Raw genomic sequence first — 6,515 nt, forward strand, 5'->3', positions numbered from 1 at the left:
ACTTTGAATGGCTGATAAATACCATGTAGTAGGTAGGTATGGTAGTACACAAATGGCATAGTGGTTGGCTCAAGGATTTTGGATGCATGAGAAGTATTCCCTCTCGATACAAGGTTTAGGCTAGCAAGGTTATTTGAAACAAACACAAGGATGAACTGGTACAGCAAAACTCACATAAAAGACATATGGTAAACATTATAAGACTCCATACCGTCTTCCTTGTTGTTCAAAACTCAATACTAGATGTTATCTAGACTCTAGAGAAACCAAATATGCAAACCAAATTAGCAAGCTCTAAGTATTTCTTCATTAATGGGTGCAAAGTATATGATGCAAGAGCTTAAACATGAGCACAACAATTGCCAAGTATCAAATTATCCAAGACATTTTAGAGTTACTACATGTAGCATTTTCCAATTCCAACCATATAACAATTTAACGAAGAAGAAACTTCGCCATGAATACTATGAGTAGAGCCTAAGGACATATTTGTCCATATGCTACAGCAGGAGCGTGTCTCTCTCCCATAAAGTGAATGCTAGGATCCATTTTATTCAAACAAAACAAAAAACAAAAACAAACCGACGCTCCAAGCAAAGTACATAAGATGTGGCCGAATAAAATATAGTTTCGTGGGAGGAACCCTGATAATGTTGTCGATGAAGAAGGGGATGCCTTTGGGCATCCCCAAGCTTAGACGCTTGAGTCTTCTTAGATATATGCAGGGGTGAACCACCTGGGCATCCCTAAGCTTAGAGCTTTCACTCTCCTTGATCATATTGCATCATACTCCTCTCTTGACCCTTGAAAACTTCCTCCACACCAAACTCGAAACAACTCTAACACCAAGACATTTTAGCAATTTACTACATGTATCATTTTCCAATTCCAACCATATAACAATTTAACGAAGAAGAACTTCGCCATGAATACTATGAGTAGAGCCTAAGGACATATTTGTCCATATGCAACAGCGGAGCGTGTCTCTCTCCCATAAAGTGAATGCTAGGATCCATTTTATTCAAACAAAACAAAAAAAACAAAAACAAACCGACGCTCCAAGCAAAGTACATAAGATGTGACGGAATAAAAATATAGTTTCAGGGGAGGAACCTGATAATTTGTTGATGAAGAAGGGGATGCCTTGGGCATCCCCAAGCTTAGACGCTTGAGTCTTCTTAATATATGCAGGGGTGAACCACCGGGGCATCCCCAAGCTTAGAGCTTTCACTCTCCTTGATCATATTGCATCATACTCCTCTCTTGACCCTTGAAAACTTCCTCCACACCAAACTCGAAACAACTCATTAGAGGGTTAGTGCATAATTAAAATTCACATGTTCAGATGTGACACAATCATTCTTAACACTTCTGGACATTGCATAAAGCTACTGGACATTAGTGGATCAAAGAAATTCATCCAACATAGCAAAAGAGGCAATGCGAAATAAAAGACAGAATCTGTCAAAACAGAACAGTCCGTAAAGATGGATTTTATTAGGCCACCAGACTTGCTCAAACGAAAATGCTCAAATTTAATGAAAGTTGCGTACATATCCGAGGATCATGCTCGTAAATTGGCGTAATTTTCTGAGCTACCTACAGGGAGATAGACCCAGATTCGTGACAGCAAAGAAATCTGGAACTCGCGTAGTAATCCAAATCTAGTACTTACTTTACTATCAAAGACTTTACTTGGCACAACAAAACTCAAAACTAAGATAAGGAGAGGTTGCTACAGTAGTAAACAACTTCCAAGACACAAAATAAAAACCAAGTACTGTAGCAAAATAACACATGGGTTATCTCCCAAGAAGTTCTTTCTTTATAGCCATTAAGATGGGCTCAGCAGTCTTAATGATGCACTCGCAAGAAATAGTATTTGAAGCAAAAGAGAGCATCAAGAGGCAAATTCAAAACACATTTAAGTCTAAAATGCTTCCTATGCATAGGAATCTTGTAAATAAACAAGTTCATGAAGAGCAAAGTAACAAGCATAGGGAGATAAAACAAGTGTAGCTTCAAAAATTTCAGCACATAGAGAGGTGTTTTAGTAACATGAAAATTTCTACAACCATATTTTCCTCTCTCATAATAATTTTCAGTAGCGTCATGAGCAAACTCAACAATGTAACTATCACATAAAGCATTCTTATCATGAGTCTCATGCATAAAATTATTACTCTCCACGTAAGCATAATCAATTTTATTAGTTGTAGTGGGAGCAAATTCAACAAAGTGGCTATCATCACATATAGGAGGCATATTGTACTCATAAAAGAAAATTTTCTCCTCAATGCTTGGGGGACTAAAAAGATCCTGCTCATCGAGCCGGCTTCCCCAAGCTTAGAATTTTCCATAGCATTAGCAACAATGGTGTTCAAAGCATCCATAGTAATAACATTCCCATTAGCATGCATATAAAGTTCCATGGGTTTTTTAATTCTCTCTTCAAACACATCATGTCCTAATTCAAGATAAAGTTCATAAAGATCTCTCATATTTTTGTTGTTTTCCATTATGCTTAACTAGTGAAATAAAAACATGCATGATATTAAGTAAAGTAAAACAAGTAACTAATTTTTTTGTGTTTTTGATTTAGTGCAGCAAACAAAGTAGTAAATAAAATAAAGCAAGACAAAAACAAAGTAAAGAGATTGGGAAGTGGAGACTCCCCTTGCAGCGTGTCTTGATCTCCCCGGCAACGGCGCCAGAAAAAGAGCTTGATGGCGTGTATTTCACACGTTCGTTGGGCAACCCCAAGAGGAAGGTATGATGCGCACAGCAGCAAGTTTTCCCTCGAGAAAGAAACCAAGGTTTATCGAACCGGGAGGAGCCAAGAAGCACGTTGAAGGTTGATGGCGGCGGGATGTAGTGCGGCGCAACACCGGAGATTCCGGCGCCAACGTGGAACCCGCACAACACAACCAAAGTACTTTGCCCCAACGAAACAGTGAGGTTGTCAATCTCACCGGCTTGATGTAACAAAGGATTAACCGTATTGTGTGGAAGATGATTGTTTGCAGAGAAAACGAGTAAAACAAGTATTGCAGACAGATTTGTATTTCAGTATTAAAGAATGGACCGGGGTCCACGGTTCACTAGAGGTGTCTCTCCCATAAGATAAAAGCATGTTGGGTGAACAAATTACGGTCGGGCAATTGACAAATAGAGAGAGCATAACAATGCACATACATGACATGATAAGTATAGTGAGATTTAATTGGGCATTACGACAAAGTACATAGACCGCCATCCAACTGCATCTATGCCTAAAAAGTCCACCTTCAGAGTTATCATCCGAACCCCTCCGATATTAAGTTGCTAAACAACGGACAATTGCATTAAGTATGGTGCGTAATGTAATCAACAACTACATCCTCGGACATAGCGCCAATGTTTTATCCCTAGTGGCAACGACACAACACAACCTTAGAACTTTCGTCACCTGTCCCGGTGTCAATGCGGGCATGAACCCACTATCGAGCATAAGTACTCCCTCTTGGAGTTAAAAGTAAAAACTTGGCCAGAGCCTCTACTAGAAACGGAGAGCATGCAAGATCATAAACAACACATGTATAATAACTTGATAATTAACATGACATGGTATTCTCTATCCATCGGATCCCGACAAACACAACATATAGAATTACGGATAGATGATCTTGATCATGTTAGGCAGCTCACAAGATCCAACAATGAAGCACAATGAGGAGAAGACAACCATCTAGCTACTGCTATGGACCCATAGTCCAGGGGTGAACTACTCACTCATCACTCCGGAGGCGACCATGGCGGTGTAGAGTCCTCCGGGAGATGAATCCCCTCTCCGGCAGGGTGCCGGAGGAGATCTCCAGAATCCCCCGAGATGGGATCGGCGGCGGCGGCGTCTCAGTAAGGTTTTCCGTATAGTGGTTTTTCGCATCAGGGGTTTCGCGACGGAGGCTTTAAGTAGGCGGAAGGGCAGAGTCGGGGGCCAGACGAGGGGCCCACACTATAGGTCGGCGCGGCCAGGGCTTGGGCCGCGCCGCCCTATAGTCTGGCCACCTCGTGGCCCCACTTCGTGTGTTCTTCGGTCTTCGGAAGCTCCGTGGAAAAATAGGGCCACTGGGTCTTCGTTTCGTCCAATTCCGAGAATATTTCGTTACTAGGATTTCGAAACCAAAAACAGCGAGAAAACGAGAGCCGGCACTTCGGCATCTTGTTAATAGGTTAGTTCCAGAAAATGCACGAATATGACATAAAGTGTGCATAAAACATGTAGGTATCATCAATAATATGGCATAGAACATAAGAAATTATCGATACGTCGGAGACGTATCAGTGGGCCACTAGGACGGTGCAGGAGAAGATCCCTTGAAGAACAAGGCAAGAAGGAAGCCGAACAAGTAAAGTTTAGAGCTAGACCCTTTGTAAAACTAGTCGTACCCGGACAGATCTCTTGAGACCTGGCCTCCTATATAAAGGCCAGGAGAGGGGCTGCCGAGGGTTACAATCAATCATAGCAACTTTAGCCACCAGAAGTCTAGAGCTAGGTCGCCGCAGCGCTTAGCCTCTCGACGAGATCACAGCCGAACCCTTCGGCACCCTATTGTAACCCAATAGTTTCATAATCAAGATCAGACAGGCAGGTCGTAAGGGTTTTACCTCATCGAGGGCCCCGAACCTGGGTAAATTGCTCTCCCCGCTTGTCTGTTCACCGATGTCTCGTGTCAGCCTACATGATTCCATCAACCCTAAGCCCCAATCGGAGGGCATTGCCGAGGAGTACCCTCGACAACCGAAAACTACGTCCAGTGATATTTTACCAAGGGAGTAAGCGGGTCGGGTTGGGATGATGCCGTGGAATCCCGTGTCGGACTCTCTTAGCATGTCAACCGTTAGGCCCATTGCTTTCATTGTGCTGGCGAATAACAGATTCAGACCACTTCCTCCATCCATAAATACCCTGCTCATGTTGTATCCTTCGATTTGTGCTTCAAGGACCAGGGCAGCGTGACCAAGCCTTGGAACGTCCTTCGGGTGATCCGCTTTGCTAAAAGATATGCTTTGGTCTGACCAGTCGATATATTCGGGTGCGTCGACCATAGAAACCTCTGCGTACTTTACTTCTCGTGAAAACTTCTTGACTTCTCTCTTTGAAAAACTGGTTTTATGGATCATGCTGACCTGTCCGCGAGACTCTGGGAATACTTCGGTTGGTACATACTTGTCTCCTCCTTCTGGTATATATGGTTCTGGTGGATAATCGTAGGGTGCCGCTCTTCTTTCCATTGAGAGAGCTCTTGCTGCGGCTTCGGCCCTAAGATCATCGCAGAACTGCCGAACTTCGAGGAACTGCCGACAATTTCTGAGCAGATGACTGGACTTTTCGAGGTTATCCTTTGGGTCGATGTAAGAATGTAGATAACACGGTGCTTCAAGTTGCTCCGTGGCCGATAGGTAAGGTGTACGAAGACGATTCTTGCTCGGCTGCGTGTTGTGATATCCTCGTTCATACTGTCGGGGGCGAGTCGCAATTTGCTCCTCTTCTTCGCGGAGTGAATCCCTTCGTCTATTCCTTTGCTCCTGTATGCTGCCGAAGCCGGTTCGGCTGCCCTCTCCCGTACTCCTAGGCAGGACTGCCAAGGCTGCTGCTAGCGTGGTATCATCTGGAACCGAAGTTCTTGAGCTTGACGCGTTTGAACTAGGGAGGCGAAGAAACCCTCTGGAATTGATGATGAAGTGAACACCACCGAAAGTAGTATCCATGTTGCCGCGCGACTCTGTGGAGATCGGATGCGATGCCTCAGCGTGCGATACGAACTCGAAGGATCCGCAGCAAACTGAATCTCTTGGATCTGATGGCGTTGGTGACTCCAGCACGAACGCTGCAGACGTAACTGGAACTGCTGATGACATGCCTTGTGCCGACAGGTTTCCCACAGACGGTGCCAATTGTCGAGGGTACTCCTCGGCAATGCCCTCCGTTTGGGGCTTAGGGTAGATGGAATCCTGTAGGCTGACACGAGACATCGGTTATCAAACAAGCGGGGAAAGCGAAAGCGATTTACCTAGGTTCGGGGCCCTCGATGAGGTAAAACCCTTACGTCCTGCCTGTCTGATCTTGATTATGAAAATATCGGGTTACAATGGGGTGCCGAAGGTTTCGGCTGCGATCTCGTCGAGAGGCTAAGTTCTATGGGGACCTAGCTCTGGACTTATGGTGGCTAAAATTGCTAAGATTGCGTGTGTCCTCGGCAGCCCCTCTCCTGGCCCTTATATAGGGAGCCAGGCCTCGAGAGATCTATCCGGGTACGACTAGGTTACAAAGGGTCCTAGTTCTAGACTTTCATTGTATTCTTCGTCTCTTCGTCTTGTTCTTCAAGGAATCCTCTTTGGCACCGACGTAGTTGCCTACCTTGCCATCGAGTGCTTTCATGGGCCTCCAGTTGGGCCGTATATGATAGGACAATAACGGTTACCCGAAGGGTAATGCCCACGTCAATGATTGTTATGGTTTCCAACGTGGCAGG

This window comes from Lolium rigidum, chromosome 5, assembly GCF_022539505.1.
Source record: "Lolium rigidum isolate FL_2022 chromosome 5, APGP_CSIRO_Lrig_0.1, whole genome shotgun sequence".
In the NCBI taxonomy this organism is placed as follows: domain Eukaryota; kingdom Viridiplantae; phylum Streptophyta; class Magnoliopsida; order Poales; family Poaceae; genus Lolium; species Lolium rigidum.